The sequence below is a fragment of the Equus asinus genome, chromosome 4 (genome assembly GCF_041296235.1).
Source record: "Equus asinus isolate D_3611 breed Donkey chromosome 4, EquAss-T2T_v2, whole genome shotgun sequence".
In the NCBI taxonomy this organism is placed as follows: Eukaryota; Metazoa; Chordata; class Mammalia; order Perissodactyla; family Equidae; genus Equus; species Equus asinus.
Window position 1 is genome coordinate 120759187 of NC_091793.1, and position 19946 is coordinate 120779132.

A 19946-nucleotide genomic window follows, 5' to 3' on the forward strand; every position below is an offset into this window, starting at 1 on the left:
TTATCTTATTGACATAAAATGCACTTTTTACACAAGCCAAATTCTTCTTGTAGTTTTCTGAACAGCTGATATCATAAGACTTCTTCATTTTTAAAAATTGGGATCTATTTTGTTATTACCCTGTATTACTAGTGTAAAAAAAATACTTTATTTAATGTTCTTATATTCTCCACAGTCCACAACTGTAGATTGAGTAGTGTTGGGGAACAAGTCCCTGGGGTCTAGTAGAGGGACACAGTAGACAATTAGGCATGGTACATAACACAGCTCTAAGCAGCCGACTAAATTGTTTGAAGTTTAAAAGTGGCCAGCAAAATCTTCAGAGTCATTTGGTGATTGTGGTAAAAAGCATCTGTAATTTTCAAAGGCTACGTAAAATCGATGCCAAAGTGAAGATCGATGCTAGTGATAGGCCTGAAAATCTAGGACAGTCCTAAGGCTCCCTTTTTATAACAAATGTTTCATTATGCTTCCTTTACTGTCTTAACATGGAATTCACAGATCATTTAACCTACTTAGACTCACGAATTTAGGAAAATAAATATAATGCTGTAATTGTAATATAATAAAGGAACAAAAGTAAAATGACATAAACATGTATTTCAGTATGTAAATCCACGAGCACAGTTACCCTGGAAGACATCAGGGTTTTGTGAGGGGCTTGCATGTGTACGTAGAAGCGCACTGAACGCAATAGCTCCTAATGAAGACTATCTAGTACTGATATGTTGAGAAAGCCTGATTGATGATGATATGATTTTCCAAAATGATGAGCAACTCCTGGTTAACTTCTGAATTTAAGAAATGCATTTTTTCCTTGATTACATGATATCACATATATGATCATTGCATAAAAGAATGCAAAAAATACTTTGTATTTACATGGAAAATGGAATTAGGTTCTAAGCTCAAGTAATTACAGGTTTTCACCTATACAAATCATGGGGGTTGCCATTTCATACTTAATTTGTGTAGTCCTAGTCCTCACGTTGCAGTGTATCTGAGACGTCTGACCCCCACCCATTACATGCTGCTAGTGACCCTCCCAATCATTTTGACAACCAAAAACATCCCCTCTAACTGCTCACTAACCAAGAGAACTAACTGACATATCCACCAGCTACCGAAGAATCAGTTCCGCCTCTGTGGAAGAACATTGCTGTAGCACTTTTTCAAATACATTGATTACTTGCATGTATGAAGCCCACAAACAATAGGCCCCTCTTGACTGTTGTAACAAGGCTAATTTTCTCATTTTGACTTTCTCATATACCAGGAACTGCCTATCTTTAGGTCTCTAGATACTGCACCCTCCCTATGCAGTCTATTTCTGAAAACTTCTAATAAAAATGGCAACTCCTGGAAGTGTTTGTGAAAAGGGTTTATAGGTAACTAATTGTAAAATAAAACCTCAGTGTGGTAGGCAGAATAATGGCCCCCCAAAATGTCCATATCCTAATCCCCAGAACCTATGAATATGTTACCTTACGTGGCAAAGGGGACTTTGCAGATGTGATCAAATTAGGGCTCTTGGTTAGTTATTCTGGATTATCTGGTTGGACCCAATGTGATCACGAGGGTACTAATAAGTGAAAGAGGGAGGCAGAAATGGTGATTTTCAAGTTGGCTCTGCAGGACCCTCTGATGCAGCTGCTTAACCAGAGCACATCTGTTTCTCTGTGTTATGTTTAGGACTTTCACACAAGGTGACTTCTGAATACAGCTTAGACGTTTTTGAAACTCATTGTATGATTACATAGGACAGTTAGTGCACTCACGTGGAAATACATTAGATTATTATTTAACTGTTAGACGTGTCAGCTTCTTCAAAGCTGGGTGGTAAGCTCCTTGAGAACTGAAAGCAAGTTTTTAAAAGAACCTATCCCTCTCATTTACCTAGTGTAGTAGTACACGCATTTAGTAGGTGTTCACTAAATATCTGCTCACATTAAATAGACTCCAGGACAGTGAAAGATGTGCTTTCATTAAGTAGGAACCACTGGTCCTAGAAAACTGGAAACTGGGAGTATCTGAGGACGAGAACCATCAATTATTTTTAATGTTCCTTAGGGCATTTATAAGAAGATGAAAATTTAATAAATACAAATAGTTTTAATTGTCATTGTATGTTTTTCCTCAATTGGCTAGATTGGAAAATATTTTCCGGACTCTTTCTGTGTTCAATGTGAAATAAAATAAAGCACAAAATATTAATAGAAAAATTCCACTAACAAGATATAACATAAACACTACAATGAAATATAAAATTTTGGGATGTTATAGACCCAATATCATTAAGTTCCTCCTGCTATATAATTTAAAACTTATTTTTCCATTATAAAACATTCATATTACTACTTTACCATTCTACCTAACCTCCAATATATGGGTAGTTTGGCCCCAAAAAATCCGTGTTCTCACATCACAAAAACACATTTAACACAAATGAATCGACTCCCTCCTTCATAAAACAGCTCTATATGATTAATGAAGTAGTCTGTTAATCCTTGAATTGAAGAGGAACAATCAATGGAGTAATATTTTTGATCCATTATGTACAATGTTAATTCACAAGCAAACCTCTTTGGGGAAGCTATATTTTTATATAATGTTTTCCGTGCATTATTTGACAAGAAGCGAAGTTCTCAGTAAGGTTGTGGTACACAAGTATTAATAAGCATTGAAGTCCTAAAAGCAGTGGCTGTCAAACTTGTGTATATTAATGTGAATTAACGAGCTTTTCTCCTCCCAAGAGGAAAACAGGTTTGTTAGAGGTTAGATAATGATGAACAAAACACAGGCAATGTCAGTTTGATAGAAAGCCTTCAATTTAGGGGAGTGTCCTTTAAAAGGGAGTGCATAAATAATCTCGACATAATCACTTGGTGTAATATTTGGGTTTACAGTTTAGATAGCAGTAAAGCATATTTATTGATTGATTTGATTTTTACAAATTGTGCCCTTTGGGAAATCACTTCAGTGCAGAATTAAAGCAAAAAGATGGTGATGACAACAAAACATGAACGACTAAAACACAGAATGAAAAAGTCACTCTTTTAATGACATAATATTGTGGGTGGTCAGGTATTTTTAACTCAACTCCAAATTACACAGAGCAAGGAGAAAGTAGTTGTTGGTATAAAAGGGATGTTAAACCAATACATTTCATCTTTAGTAGTAATCCCAAGTTCCAAGTTGATCCAAGGCTTCCATTATTTTGAGTCATGTCAAGAGGACTCAGATCACATCTTTTCTTCCATTACATAGTAAAGATAACCCTTCTACCATTCAGACTGAGGAGTCAGGTTTAGTACGCAAAAGAAAAGAAGGAGGGTGTTTGCTCTGGAAGACTCTGCCAAAAGGAAAGGGCAAGTTTGTTTCTTCTGATCCCAGAATTTGTGGGAAAGAGGTAGGCAGACATAGGTGTCTGAATTTCCTTCTTCAGGCTGATAAATTTGCAAGAAAGCCAAAAATAGAGTAGCTTTTGTTTCATGCTCCTTTTGGAATGTTGGTATCAGGCTGCCATTCAGGGTGGCTCGTGTGCCAACATGGCAGGCAAAAATGTGGGAGTGGTTGAGGAAGGTGGCTAGAAGGGTGAGTCTGAGGCAGCATTCCTGGCTCCACAGTCCAGGCCTGTCTGCAAGGGATCTTACTGGGATCTTGCTGCGATCTTGCCCAAAGTGGTTTGCTGCAGTGGTGGGCAAGGCCAGACACTCAGTGGGAGTTACCACCAGATTCCATGAGGACATCTGTTCAGCAAGCAGGGTGTGACTGGGTGCTGTCACTGAAGGTTGGGTGGATAGAGGATGGAGTCTCACCAGGCCATGACTGAGCAAAGAAAACAGATCTTGTCCTCCTCAGTCACACAGTTTGGCACACCCAAGGATCATACCAGCTCTCCCACAGTGGAGACCAGGACGAGGGTGGTAGGCTACATGGAAGGGACAATTCCTTGAATTCTGTAAGCTTTCCCATATACCCAGATGCCAGCTTGGGAAGAGGAGGGTGAGTAGAATGGCTCTGATAGGAGCTGAACGTTGAGTTGATTGAATAGTTTACGTTATAGACTGTTAGACTGAAACGGTTAATTGGCAGTTTTGAGATATAAGTCTCTGTGTTCTGACTTCCCTCCAAATGGGATGGAGTATTGAGAAGACTATTAAACGAGTTATAGAAAATACAGAAGTTAGACTTTTCTTTGCTCGTCTTAGGAGTAGTGTAAATTTGAGAGTTTGCTAATGAGTCTGCTGTATTGCCCCCTCCCCCTCTAGTCCTCACCTTCAGCTGATAGCCTGGCTTCCTTTCTCACTAAGAAAGTGAAAGTAATCTGAAGAGAACTTCCACAGATTTCCATCACTGCACTCCCTCACCTCCAAACTTCTGTGACCATATACTCTATTTTCACTTTTATAACTATAGAGGAATTGTCTCGTCTTCCATCTAAGGCCAAACACTTCTACTAGGGCGCTGGATCCTGTCCCTTCTTGCCTACTGCAACACTTCTCCCTTCTCTTTTGAGTCATCAGTTCTTTGCTTGCTGTGAATCATTTCATCAGGAAGCAAATGTAGTACTCTTTCTGTCCTGTATTAGTCAGTTTCTACTGCTATCACAAATTATCATAGACTGGGTGGCTTATAAAACAAGGCTTTATTTCTCATAGTTCTGAAGGTTGGCAAGTCCAAGATTAAGGTGCTGGCCGATCTGGTGTCTGGCGAGAGGCTGCTTCCCGGCTTGTAGAAGGCCATCTTCTTGCTATGTCATCACGTGGCGAAGAGCAGAGGGAGGGAGAGCAAGCTCTCAGTGTCTCTTCTTATAAGGGCACAAATCCTGTCATGAGGGCTCTGCCCACCTGACCTAGTTACCTTCTGAAGGCCCCACCTCCTAATACCATTACATTGGGAGTTAGGATTGTAGCATATGCATTTGGGAGGAAGATGCAAACATTTAGTCCTTAACATGCCCATTGAAAACAACAACAACAACACTACCACATCCTCCCAATGCAATTTTACCCTCCTTTAGTGGCACGACTCTAATTTTTTTTTATAGCAAAACTCAAATGCTTCCAGTCTCTCTCTTCCAGTTCGTCTTAAACCTGCTACAATGTGTTTTTACCCCAAACATTCCAATGAAACTGCTTGTATGCAGGTAACCAATGACTTTCATGTTGCTAAATACAATGGCTAATTCTCCATTTTCATCTGATTTGACCCCTCCACAACGTTTGGCACAGTTGATCACTCTCTTTTCCTCTTTTCTTACCTCAGTGGCTGCCCCTTCGCAGTCTCTTTTGTTGGCACCTCTTCCTCTTTCCAACTTCTCAGTGTTGGAGGTCCTAAGGATTTAGCTCTTCAATGTCTTCTCTTTTCTACCTACACATTCCCCTTGTGATCACATCCAGGAGTCTCCTGATTTTTAATATCATTCCAATGCTGACATCTGCCCAATTTTTTATCCAGCATGAAACTGTCTTCTGAACTCCTACCCTCTACAGTCAATTGCCTATTCAACAACTCCATTTGGATATCTAATACACATCTCAAACTTAACATGTCCAAATGAAACCTTCTCCTTCCCAGTTAAAGGTAACTCTGTCCTGTGGTCACTCAGGCTGAAGAGCCTTGGAGTCATCCTTAATTCCTTTTCCCTCTCTGTATCAAACCCACCAGCAAATCCTAGAATCCAGCTCCTTCTCACTACCTCCAGCATCACCACCACCACCACCACCACCACCACCAGCATTTTTCACTATTCTATTCCCACCTTACTCCCTAGAGTCTGTGTTTTTTTTTTCAGATTGGCACCTGAGTTAACATCTGTTGCCAATCTTTTTTTTTTTTTTCTTATTCTTCTCCCCAAAGCCCCCCAGTACATAGTTGTATATTCTAGTTGTAAGTCCTTCTAGTTCTGCTATGTGGGATGCCGCCTCAGCATGACCTGATGAGCGATGCTAGGTCTGCGCCCAGGATCCGAACCGAGGAAACCCTGGGCCACCGAAGTGGAGCGTGTGAACCTACATCCTTGGCCACGGTGCTGGCCCCAGAGTCTGTTCTTAACATAACCAGAGTGATGCTTTGGAGTGTGAGGTCATGTGACTTCTTTGCTCAAAACCCTCCAACGGCCCCTGTGTCCCTCAGAGTAGAAGCTAAAATTCTTTACCCAGTCCATAAGCTCCTGCATAGTCTTCCTGCCCCCTCACTCCCACCTCTTTACCTCATCTTCTACTACTTTCCCCCTTGCTTACTCTGCTCAACCACACTGGTCTTCCGTTCTTCAAACACAGTAGGTACATTTTGATCTCTGAACTTTTGAATGTACTGGACGTTCTGTTTGGAAAGCTCTAATCTTAATATCTACATAACTCAAACTCTCACCCTATTTGTTTTTATTTTTCAAATGTCACATTCGCAATGGAGTCTTCCCTGAGGACCCTATTTAAAATTTCAATCTCTGCCCCCTAATCTGGCATTCCCTATCCTTTTTCTGACTTTGTTTTTCTCTATAGCTTTTATGGTTTTCTAACATCTTATGCAACTTAGTTATATTATTATTATTATTATTATTTTTGCTGAGGAAGATTTGCCCTGAGCTAACATCTGTGCCAATCTTCCTCTATTTTGTATGTAGGTGGCTGCCAAAGCATGGCCATGAGTGGTGTAGGTCCACGCCCAGGAACCAAAACCAGGCCACTGAAGCAGAGCATGCCAAACTTTAATGACTAGGCTACAGGGGTTGGCACCTTAGTTATTTTACTTTTAATAGGTGTCTACTTTAATGTTACACGAATATGGTAAAGAAGTAGAGGTTAACTGTTTTTAATTTGCTAAAGAGACAGCATTCAGTTCACTGGTAGTCAAGGGCAAGGCTGAGTACATTTAAAAGGAACTCTGTTATCTGGGAAAGTGTGAAGGAACACAGAATTTATTTCTGGGGCAGTTTATTGAGGAATATTTCCAGGGGCTCTAAGGAATGCTGTTGGTTTATAAAGATATAAAACAAAAAATGAGAGACCTCATGCAGAAACCTGTGCTGTCTTCATTCCCTCTAGGTTAATTGAATTTATATTTACAGCAAGTTTAAGTTTATTGTACTGTTCTAGGAGTGAGAGAAGAGTCCTGAAGATGCTTCCATTTTGTGAGTGGTACCCAATTCTACATCAGAGCATAGAAGACAGTGAGGACCACAGTTAAGAGTTACCAAACCACAGTGGTTCATGGGAATTAGTATGGGTAAGAATCACCTGGAGCAGGCTGGGTGGTGGAGAAGCTTGTTAAAAATGCACATTTCCAGGCTCTACCGGAAGGCACTCTGAACTGGGAGGTGTGGGGGTGGGGTTGGTAATCTGTACATTTAACACGTTGCTAAAGTGATTCTGTTGCAGCTGGTCCATCTACCTTCCCCTGTGAAACACTCTCCCATTGATTATTATGGCAGAATTGAATTATATAGTTAGAAGAATTCTGAAAGGAATTTCTGGAGAATTTTATATTTTGGTAGAACATTGAAGAATTTAGGGATCCAGATGGCATCCTTATTTCATCTTTCTGTTGATGATTGTTTTTTTGTAAGAGGAGATGAGGAAATCGAACAGCTGGAGAGATTGGTGATATCAGAAATCTGGATTTCACTTCCTGTATCACTGTTTATAAAGTCGGAATGATGGAATCCTAGCAAGGGACCCAATTTATTTTATAAACACCAAAAGAATGTGTTTGAAAACCAACACCTGATCAAAGTCGATATTAGAGATGCAGAGAGAAATTCCTGAGAAGGCTGTAAAATGAGACATTGTGTAGTTTAAGAGAAAATGAAGCTGGCTGCACAATGGAGAATATTTGTAAAATAACAAAACACGAGGTCTTTCTTTTGTTTGAATTATTTACACGAAGCGTGCAATACTTTTGTGAGTAAAATAGTTAAACAAATACATAGATAACTAAGAAAATGGCCACAGGGTACACTTCTGGTCAAGCGAATCATTTACACGGACATGAACGTTTCTAAGATTGGGTTTGCTGTTGTGGCACCTCCGGCCGGAGCGGCTCCGTGTTGGGCCTAGAAATTTATTTCTGGATGCCATCTCCCAAATTCTTCAGCTTAAAATATTCAGTATGCCAAGGTACCATATTTTGGGGTAGCATGTCCTGAGCCCGTCAGAGACATTTCAAATCTGGAGACTTCCTATCTCATCTGACCAGGTAGGAGAGCACAATTCTTATCCCAACTAACTAGCTGATTGACCTCAACAAGTCGCTCAATCTCTCCAGACCTCTGTCTGGTCATCTGTGAAATCACAGGAGTGGATTACATAATCTATGCAAGCTCCTACCTTAAAAACAAAGCTGTGAAATTGAAATTTGCATCTTTAAAATTAATTTCCAGCTCAGAGACAGAGTACATTTCTGTTTCCTTTGCCAATCAACTTTTTAAAAGTATAGTGTTCGTTAAAATGAGACTATTGGATATTAAAATTCCAGTTATATTTTTAAGGAGAGTCTATATATCTTACTGAGATAATCTTTTTTGGGGGGTGTGTGTGTCAGGTCGTTAGCTTAATTTTGAGTTTTCTATTGCACTTTTGAACACTACTCAATTCTACACCTACCCTTTGTATTCCAATAAAATTAAACTAAATGTATGTCACTTCTCATGTAGGAATGCACAAGCAAATAAACAGTATATAGCCACATATTTCAGTAGATTAAACTGAGCTGAAATTATCCCTCATGCTGGCACTGTAATAGTCTATTGATCTCAGATTGCATTTTTCTGTTTCTTTATAATTGAATTTTGCTCCCAAATGAAAGAGCATGTTCATTTTCAGTTGCGTTTAGTGAAATAAAAACTGCAACTGGGATCAGTTTTATCATGTGCTCAATGGAGGACTAAGCCTTTCATAGAATTAAGTATGAAACACTGTGAGTATTAAAAAAAGAGTGCACCACCTTCTTGGAAGAAACTTTTTTCCAAAAAAGCTAAATTTTAGACCCTAACTGTTTTAAAAATTCTGCGTGATTATATCCACAAATCAGAATATACATAAAACTACAGAATTTTCTCCTGTGGATTAAAACTAATGGAAGATATGCTACAATTACATAAATTAACCCATCTATAGGAACTAAAAGAAATGAAGACTAAAGGAAATAGGACAGAGGGTTTAAAAAGAAAATAAAAAGATCTTTAAGAAGAAAATTGTTGTCTGCCAAAACTGGAAGTAATTTTCCATCTTAGGGTACACTTTCCTCTGAGTTTTTTTAATAGCAATGAGATGGAAATTTTAGGAACTCAAGAGAGACAGATCCTTCAAAGACTTTTGCAGGCCTTTATTCTCTATCAAATGCAATGCTCCCAATAATAGTCAGATATTAATCCCACTGCTTTCAGCTCTCTGCCAAAGGTGAGAGTCTTCAACTGTCCACAAAGTCCTGGGTCTTAATTTACTCATTGGTGATTGTGTGCAGATAACAGAGGGTCTGACTTTCATCCAACAGCCTATCGGAGGCATGGGGTTACTGTTGAAACGAAGTGGGGCATTTTCTGACTCCTTTTGTTACTTTCCCTTGTTGGGGGAGGAAAGAGATAAAGTGCTTATGGTGAAATCCAATTACAAAACATTCACTCTCAGGGAAAAGTTCTTTACTTCTCTTGCCCCAAATCCTTGAAACAAAATGATGTAACGGCTGTGTGCTGTGTTGTTGTTCACCTTGGAAAGGACACAGCTTGAAGGCATGGGGAGAATGTGAGCAGAGGAAGCAATTAAGTAAGAAGGAAGACAAATGAACTTATCAAATCCTCCCTATCAGATATCGTGACGGCACCCACCGTGCCTACTGCCATTTTCTTGTTTTCCTTTGTGTTCCAATGTGTGGTTTTGGAGGTACTCATGAGTGAGTGAAGCATTCTCTGTGGTTGCATATGGTTGCTGAGGAATATTTTGCAATGATAAGCCATTCGTTTTATTCTTACATTTGTATGTATTTATGTGTAGATACAATATGCATTAAGGATGATACCACACTGGCAACTCGATGGCTATTGAAGTTGGAATTGGGAATGTTTTTGTTTTCTAAAGGCTTTAATAATAATTAAATTGTCAAAATATTAATACTTTATTAATTAAATATTAATTAAATAATAATAATTAATTGTAAAAAAACCAAAACTATTGGCTATCAATAATTTTAATTTAAAAATTGATTTAATTAATAATGTGCCTTTTAATTTTAAGAAATAGTTTTGAATATTTTAAGAGAAAAATAAACTATTTGAAAACATATGAGGAATAATTTTTCAATTTTTAAACACTTTAACTTGTATTTTTTTTTTTAAAGATTGACACCTGAGCTAACAACTGTTGCCAATCTTCTTTTTTTTTTCTGCTTTTTCTCCCCAAATCCCCCCAGTACCTAGTTGTATATTCTAGTTGTGGGTCCTTCTAGATGTGGCACGTGGGACACCACCTCAGTGTGGCCTGACGAGTGGTGCCATGTCCACGCCCAGGATCCGAACCAGCGAAACCCCGGGCCACCGAAGCTGAGCACGAGAACCCAACCACTCCACCATGGGGCTGGCCCCTAACTCGTACTTTTGATACAAATATATCCACATTTGACCACTTTGAAAACAATTAGATTTACTTTTTAATTCTTTAAGTCATTGGAGATGAATATGTCAAGATTGTGATAAAAATAAAATAAAACAGAGCCCGCCTAGTTAGTAAAGTTCAGTGCTCACTGCTTCTGCTGCCCGGCTTTGCTTCCCTGTGGTGGAACCACACCATCCATCTGTCAGTTGCCGTGCTGTGGTGGCAGCTCACATAGAAGAACCAGAAAGACTTACAACTTGGATATACAACCATGTACTGGGGCTTTAAGGAGAAAATAATAGAATAAAACCAGAAGAAAATAGAGTCTTACTTTTTAAGCATTTCCCTCAAAGGTGAAGCTCAGAAAAGAAGACAATTGGGGGAAAAATAGAAAATTTACAAAGAAGCAGTCTGCTTACATTTTTAAAAGCTAGAAACAAAGCAAAAAGTTTCTCTTGAGTATGACCCACATAAAATCATGAATATGACATTATAAATTTTTTTAAATGATGATTTAATTATTGATCAAAACAAGGAAAATGAGCAAGAAAATTATTGTCATCAAACCCACAACTTGAATAGGTCATGTGAAATCCCTGAAAGTTCATATTCTTTACCAAATAAAGATTTAATTACTGGCTAAAATGATGAGAATGTATGTTAGCCTCCATTTGTACTTGGGCCCTGGTTCCTCAAATGTAAAGGATAGATCTTTCTTCTTCTTCCATTCTCTCTAAGCTCACTCCTTTTAGGTTTTTGTCCCCACAACCCCAGTGAAAATACAGGGATGAGGTTACTAGTGTTCTGCTCCTGCCTATTTCCACGGTCAATTCTTAGTCCTCATCTTACTTGACTTTGTGGCAACCTACGATACAGTCGATCAGTCCCTTCTCCTTGACACACATTTTTGCTTTCTCCTAGGACACCATACTTCCTTGCTTTCATCCTATCTTATTGGTTACTCCTCTTTTGCAGGTTCCTTTCTTCTCTCTGTCTTTTCAATGTGGGAGCACCCTAGGGCTCAGTCCTAGGCTGTCTCCTCTGTATCGGCACTCCTTCCTTAGATGATTTCACCTATTCTCATGCTTTTAAATACCATTTATGCTGACAACTTCCAAATCTATGTCTCCTCCCCAGGTTTTCTCCTGAACTTCATATTCAAATGTTCAACTGCTTAATTGCCATCTCTCCTAGGGTGTCTAATATGTATGTTATACTTAAGATGTCCAAAACTGAACTGCTGACTCTAACCCCCACAGTTGCTACCTCTGCAGTTCTATCTCAGTTAATGATAAACCCATCCTTCTGGTTGCTCAGGCCAAGCAACTTGCAGTCAGTTCTTGACTTCTCTTATTCTTTTATAGCTCATTGTGTTCATCCCCCAGTAAATCCTACTGACTCTATTTTTAAAATATATCAAGAATCCAACCAGTTCTTAATGTCTCCATTGCTACCATCTTGTTCCACCCTATTATTATCTTTCACTGCACTAGCCTCCTAACTAGTCTCCTGTTTGTACCTTTGCCCTCTCTGGTGGTTTAAAATATATTCACAAACTCTGACTCTTCAAAAGATAGAACCTAATTCCCTTCTCCTTGAATGTGCGCTGAACTTGGAGACTTGCTTCAAATGAATAGAATAAAGCAACAGTGACAGTGTGCATCTTCTGAGGACTGGGTCATAGGAGCATTGTAGCTTTAGCCTCTTTCTCTTGGATTACTTGTACTGGGGAAACCAGCTGCCATGCTGTGAGGATACTCAAGCAACCCTGTGGAGAGAACCCATGGCAAGGAACAGAAGTTTTTTGCCAACAGCCAACAGGGAACTGAGACTTCTTGCCAGGGTCAGCCATCTTGGAAATGAATCCTCAGCCCCAGTCGAGTCTTGTGATGACTATAGCCACAGATGACATCTGACTGTAACTTCATGAGACACCCTGAGCCAGAATGACCCAGCTTAGCTGCTTCCAAATTCCTGACCCACGGAAACTGAGAAATGAGAGATGCTTATTGTTTTAAGCTGCTGTGTCTTTTGGAAATTTATGTAGAAATAGATAACTAATACACTCTCCTTTAATCTCTTCTCAAAACAGCAACCACATGGATGCTTTAACAATATGTCAGATCATGTCACTCCATTCTTACAGTGGTCCCATGGTTCTCCATTTCCCTTACAGTAAAATCAAAAGTCTTTAATGACTGCTATGGACTGAGTGTTGGTGTCCCCCTACATTCATGTGTTGAAACCCTACTCCCTAATGTGATGGTATTAGGAGATGGAGTCTTTGGATTAGATGTGCTTACAAGAATGGGATTAGTGCTCTTATAAGAGTGCTAAGAGAGCTTCTTCTCTCTGCTTTCTGCCATGTGAGGATATAAGGAGAAACGCCCTATCTCTGAAACAGGAAGTGGATCCTCACCAGACAACAAATCTGCTGGCACCTTGATCTTGGACTTCTCAGCTTCCAGAACTGTGAGAAATAAATGTTTGGTGTTTAAGGCATCCAGTCCGTGCTGTTTTTGTTATAGCAGCCCAAACAGACTCAGACAATGGCCTACAAGCTCCTGCAGGACATGGCCCCCTCTACTACTGTTTCCTCACTGACCTCATCTCCTCCTTCCCCTCCTCGCTTACTCAGCTCCAGCCACTCTGTTCTCTTTGATGCTCTTCAGACATCCTAGGAATACTCTCACCTTAGAGTCTTTAGTGGTTCCTCCAGCACAGCTAACTCCTTCATTTCCTTTGCATCTGCTCGAATGTTACTGTTCCAATGAAGTATACTCTGCATATATTTAACACTGCACCCCTATCCCTAGCTCTGGGACTCCCCATGTCATTGGTCCTGCCTTAACTCACAGTAACATATGATCTAATTTATTTTTTTATGTTTGTATTATGTAGTGCTTATTGTTTTACCGTCTCCCTCTTCCAAAGAGCAGATATCTTTGCAAATTTTGGTTATTGATCTATCCCAAGTACCTAAAATAGTACCTGGCAGATAGTAGGAGCTCAGTATATATTTGTTGACTGATTTGTTTTTTCTTAGAGTCTCACTTTTTAAGTACTTCGCTCAATAGCAGGCACCCACTCAATTTAAAGCACTGAATCCTGAAGTTTGCATGACCAATTTTAGGCTTTTAAAGGATATATGCAAACTCCCTGAACATGGCCTTCATCATTCGTTCATTCAACAAATATTTTTCCTTGAGTGTTTGTTAGATGACAGGCATTTTGCCTGGTCCTGGGACTACAATCATAAGTAAAACATAGCTGTAGTCTAAAGAGATTTATAGTTTAATAGGAGGAAAAAGACAGCAAACAGGAGATGGGGTATGATGGGAGCCGTGATTAGTTTAGATTCAGACATGTTAAATTAAGGATGCTTTGGAGGTATCCATGTAGAGATCAGTGGATCTGGAGTTTATGAGAGAGGTTTGGGAAAGACATGTAGATTTGGTGTCATTGTCAAATAGAAAGTGAATGAGCTCACTCAGGAAGAACGTACACAGTGGAAAAAAGGAGGTTAAGAATCTAACCTTGTGAAACGTTTACAATGGGAGGGAGAGGATATAGTAATAGGGGCTGTTCACAAATGTTTCTGTTCTTTTCCTTCTGGGTGTAGGGTACTATTGCATTTCTCTGAACTCTGCGAAGTTATGGTGTGCAACTTGCCTTGGTTGATGGAATGTGAGCAGAAGTGATGGTGTCTCTTCTCAGCAGGAGCTTTAAGGGGCAATACATGAGCCAGCTGGTTCCCTTCTCCTTGCCTTGACGGTTATGGAATGTGTTGAGATGGAGCCTCTGTCATCCTGTTTCCTTAGTGATTATCAATATTGAAGCCCCTCAAGACCTGTCCTGGACTTGCAGTGTGAGTGAGTAATAGACTTTTGCTGGGCAATGCCGCTGAGTTGTTTGTTCCCATACTATAACCTAGCCTGTCCTGTCATTCCAGGAGGGCTTCGAGCAAAGGAGACTTTCAGGGAGATTAAAAAAGAAAGGTGAGAGAAGGTTTCAAGAAAATGAAGATGTCAACTGCTTCACTGCAAGATATAGATTGAAAAGTGTTCATGATGTGGCTGGCATTTAGGAGGTCGTTTGTAATTTTAGGAAGTTAGGCAATGTGAAAAAAACACAGTCCCTTTCAAATGGTTAACAATCGAAGAAAAAAAATACAGGTCTGGGTTGTAGCTAAAGTGAGGCTCTCGCTGTTGCCATTTCTTTGCCTCTCATTCACCTCGCAAATGTCAGCAAGTGGCTTCTGACCTCACCACCTTCTTCCTTCTCTTCTCCCTGCTCACTTGGAACCTCCCTTCCTCTGTCCTCCTTCCCTCGCTTCCCTCCGTCCTGTCGCTTTAGAGTCCTGTCTCGCCTTTAGAGTCCATCACAGTTTCCTCCTCCCTTTCTTGGTGAAGCTTCTTAAAAGAGAAGCGCGTCATTTCAATTCACCCTTGACTCCTTCAGCCTACTGCGAATTGACTTTTGACCTCATTCATCTACAGAAATGACTCATGCCAAGGAGATTTTTTCATAAAAACCACACATAACTTTTTTTTACTTTCTGCATAAATCTCTTTAATTTTATATTATGACACAGTACATGATGACTTGCTGAGTAGTTCATTTTGTATAGCCAAAGAGAAAATTGAACCTGTCAGTCAAACTGCATGGAATAAGAAATAATGTACTTTTATTAGCAGTAAGCAGAAACTTGTACAATAAAAATATTTTTGTATCACTTGAAATATTAGCATTGGCTGAAGGTTTTGAAGGTGTGCAAGGCAGCTTACTTTTTATTTTTTTCCCTTTTGGCTTGCAGTCACAATACTTGAGCACAAATATAATGAAGCCTTGTTCAATTTGAGACTTTCCTATAGTAACACAATAGTATTACAAAGATTTTTCAAAGACATTTCCTCATTTAAGTCTGAAACAACTCTTTGAAGGGTATTTAATTTCTCCCTGTTTACAGATGAAGAAACTGAAACTCAAAGAGGAAGATGAATTGCCACATTCACATTGCCACAGGTTGTATGTGTTTTCTGATTCCAAATTTAGGGCTGTTTCTATGCCCAGCTACTTGGATGCAGTGCATGTGCACAAGTAACAGCAAAGATATAGTGGCTCTTCAAAGTCATCTTAGTTTTTAAATTGACATTTTTCTTCAAACGTTATAAGACTATACATTTCCCATAATTTTGTTTTGGTTTTTTCTTTTTGGTGAGGGAGATTAGACATGAACTAACACCTGCCACCAATCTTCCTCTTTTTGGTGAGGAATCTTGGCCCTGAGCTAACGTCTGTGCCCATCTTCCTCTATTTTGGTATGTGGGTCACCACCACAGCATGGCTGACGAGTGGTGTGGGTCTGTACCTGGGATCCAAACCTGGGAACCCTGGGCCGCCAAAACAGAATCTGCAAACTTAACCACTATGCCACTGGGCCAACCCTCATTTCCCACAATTTTAAGCTATTTTGATGCCTTATCAAAATGTTATATATTGAATGAGTTTAGATATTAAATGAGTTTAGGTTGTCAATAAAGAGCCACCATATACATTAACAGATATTCTTTCATGTCACTTTGCTTTGAACAGAGACAGTTACATTGCCTTTAACGTAGAGATGGGTGTTTAATATTCTTTGGCAATAAGAAGAGGTAAAAAAACTGTGGGTAGAAATGGTGGGAAAAATAATTGGATATGATTGTTATCTTAAATATAGCCACTAGGCTGTTAAGTTTCAGTCTGTCCTAAAATATTCATAACAAAATTTCATGGGCATCTCTGGCCGTTTATCAGCGTCTATGAACCAACAAAACACTATCTGTAAGGCTGATATATATATATGATAAACTAAAATCTAGGCTCTCTAGATACCTTTTAAAGTTAAAGTAATAGATAAGTGAACACTCAGGTTAAAAAAATCTGGCTTTGCTTTTCCCAGTTCAAATTTATATTAATAACATTCTTCTCAAAGGCAGCCTCCTTGAGGATACACATAGACTACTGGAAACAGTCAAGACAATAAGATTAAGAAGATTAATTTGCTGACTCAGCAAGAGAAGGAATTCAGGGAATTTGTTTCTAGAAGGGAACTAGAACAAGCAAACAGGATGAGCAGCCACTTATTGGAATAAATAGAATTTTTTAGTTTCATGCATATTTTAATTTGGGAAAAAGTTAGTTTTTTTCAGGAGTTAAGAGCATGATAAAAAGCCTGGAGTGGAGAGGACAGTGCTTGTGGGAGAGAATGAGGCCATCTGCCCCACTAGAGGAGGCGGACAGAGACAGTAAGGCCAGTTACTGTACAGTAGAGCTGCTGCAGGTGTTGGAATGCATGTTGAATGCAGCAAAGAGCTGTACAAGTTTCTTTTCCCCGTAGTTTTATTTAGATATAACTGACATACAACATTGTACAAATTTAAGATGTACATCATCATGATATTATGATATCATTGATATATTGATATGATATATGTATTGATACATGGATATATGTATATATTATGAAATGATCACCACATTAAGCTTAGTTAGCATCCATCACCTCACATAATTACAAATTGTTTTCTTGTGATGAGAACCTTTAAGATCTACTTTCTTAACAACTTTCAAATGAACAATATATTATTATTAATTAGTCAGCATGCTGTATATTACGTCTGCTTGGCCTGATCCTGGGTTTACTGGAATTTGGAAGGAAGTAACCGGACTCTGGTAGATCAGCTATTACTGTTTTATAGAACTTTCATAGATTTCATAGACCAGTAAAGTTCTTAAAAGAATTCTTGAGAACTAACATATAGTTGTCACATATTTATTTTGCTAAAGAAAGAGGTTAAGAAAACTACAACAAAGAAGTAAATTACCACATATTATCTCCACTATTTCATAAAGGAATCAAACTTTAACATCAAATTAGTGGGAAGGACATACTCCCAGAGTAAAGAACTTTAAAATGAATAATCTTGGTGTTATTAAAGACTAACTGCATTGTCCTTATTTTTTCATTTCTCTCTTGTACCAGTAAAACTTGGTCACATACCTGCATGCCTATTCAGATTGATGTCTGAGATCTGAGCTAAGAGAACAGCATAATTATTCACGCCTAAGATGATGAGAACTTGGGAAAGGAGAAGAAAGAACAAGTGAAGGAAGGAAGATGATGATGGAAGAATGACAGCAGTTGGCGACAGACTAAATATAGAAGATAAAGGAAGAGAACGAAAGACACCTACGAAAATTACATTGTGACCGGATACAGTTTTTCATTGTTGCTATTGCACATAACATTGCCCTAATTCATCTCATAACAGATCCTTTGGGATGTCATATCAACTGATTGATGTCTTGCTATCTTCCTTCTAAGGATCAGAAACCAGAAATGCAATTGCCAAACGTATGAGGATGGTGTTTTTATTAGTGATTGATGAGTTAAAATATGTCTCCATCTAAAGCCAAACTGATCTTGAGTAAGATTTTAAAGGAGGCAAGAAAGTTGATTTTAAAGGTGGTTAGAAAGTTCACTTTAATGAATCATCATCGTATAGTCATATAAAGCTTTCATAGATTTTTTTAAAACAATTACCAAGATTTTTAGAGTTTATTATTGATGTCTTGTTCTTGACTCTCGAGAATTGCCATTTAGCAATTGCCAGGTTTTACTGTTGTAGTTGTGGAGTTTCTGATTCCTTTTCTTCTTCAATGGAATGATGTTATGATATAAGTAGACATAAAAGAGTTGTTATATTTGAGAAAAAAGAGCAAAGATGCTTTGTGACTTTGGAAATCATATTACAAGGTTACTTGCAAGAGGATATTTTGTTTAGGAAAGAAAATGCATTCATTTTTTTTTCAAGCAGATTTATTCAAAAATAGTTAATGGCAAACGTGTTCTTTGCTGAATGTTAATCTACAGCATTAATTTAAGATGTTCTTAATCTGTGTTTCTGGACTTATTTTAAATGTCAAACTCTAGAAAGGCCAAACTGGCTCACTCCACTGCTACATAGCAGCTAGTATTGTCTTTGCTGCAGGGCATTTAAAATGAAATTTTGAGGTATATTGAAAAAAGTTACCAGTTCACTTACTATACAATGGCTTGGAATGTGAATATCTGAAAAGAGAAAAATTCAATAAATGGCCATGGAGTTATTTGCTGGAATTCACAACATAGTAACAAGAAAAGGTTTGAGGCTTTGATCATAAAGGAAGCAAGTCGTTTAATTTTACCCTTAGTACTGGCATGCAGTTTCAGCATTCAGTGAGAAGTCTGCATCCATTTAAATAATTTAAACAGTTATTAAAAGAAAGTTGCAAGAAATAAAAAGCATTTATATAAAAAGAAGACTGGGTTCAAGCTTTGAAATTTCCCTAAGAACAAATTTAAGCTCAGAACAGGATTTAGAATTTAGTAACAATTAAAGCAATTTCAATCCCTTAATCCTTTTGTGATAACTATATTCGTCATTTAACCATTTTACAAGGAAAGGAATAAAAATGTTAATGTTGAGTGGGGAGAGGTCAAAAAGGGGTAAAGAAGAACATATGTATGATGACGGATGGCAACTAGACTTTTGGTGGTGAACACAATGTATTCTATACAGAAGTCAAAATACAATGATATACACCTGAAATTCAATAAACCAATGTGACCTCCATTTAAAAAGACAGAAGTGTAATAAAATAAAAATAATAAAAATTTTAAAACGTGTCAATGTCGATTCCTATTAGCACTTGTGACTGAAAAATTTATTGTATATTGTAAATATTTATCACCCCAAATAGCTATTTGGTTCACAACTTAGGTACTGAAAAGTAATGAAATACTTTTTTTTATATTTCTAATCACTGGAAGAGCAGCATGAATCATTCTTCAAATATGAATACTTCCTTTTTTGACCTTTCTCAAAGATGTTTCAAAGTACAAGAATGCATTTTCCTTTTTTGTCTGATGTCTCCAGAACTTTACTCATCATCTCAAAAGTGACCGTTTTCTAAGTTGATCCTAGCCTTGCAAAGGGAACTCTATCTAGAGGTTTAAATACGTTATTAACTTAGAAAGTAAATTTAAAACTATTCATACTGTTTTACCTAGAGTTATTACATTATTAAGAGTAAATGTCTTATTAAACTCAATAGGGAGCCACAAAATGAATAAACAAGATTCCTAAAGGAAGTACCTGAGTGTACATAAAATAATAAAAAATAAAAGTTAATGGCACAGGGAAGCTAAATCATATAAGTCAACCAAATTTATATTGAAAAGACGTTGTAAATATTAACTTCAGTTTTCCCAGATTGCCATACGGAATTGCTAGTATTTGAAGTCAAAACAAAACATAGGGGATATCTGAC

At 38.1% G+C, this 19946-nt stretch overlaps 1 long non-coding RNA gene across 2 annotated transcripts; it reads left to right on the top strand.

Moving 5' to 3' along the window:
• Nucleotides 1–5852: 5852 nt before the first annotated feature.
• On the top strand, nt 5853–19296 carry LOC106822391 (uncharacterized). Of its 2 annotated transcripts, XR_006526774.2 has the most exons (5): nt 5853–7230; nt 14212–14457; nt 14542–14587; nt 15559–15614; nt 17617–19296. It is a non-coding gene; the product is annotated as an uncharacterized lncRNA (long non-coding RNA). The 2 variants fall into 2 exon arrangements; XR_011502907.1 differs by having other exon boundaries at nt 5853–14457.
• The last annotated feature ends 650 nt before the right edge of the window (nt 19297–19946 follow it).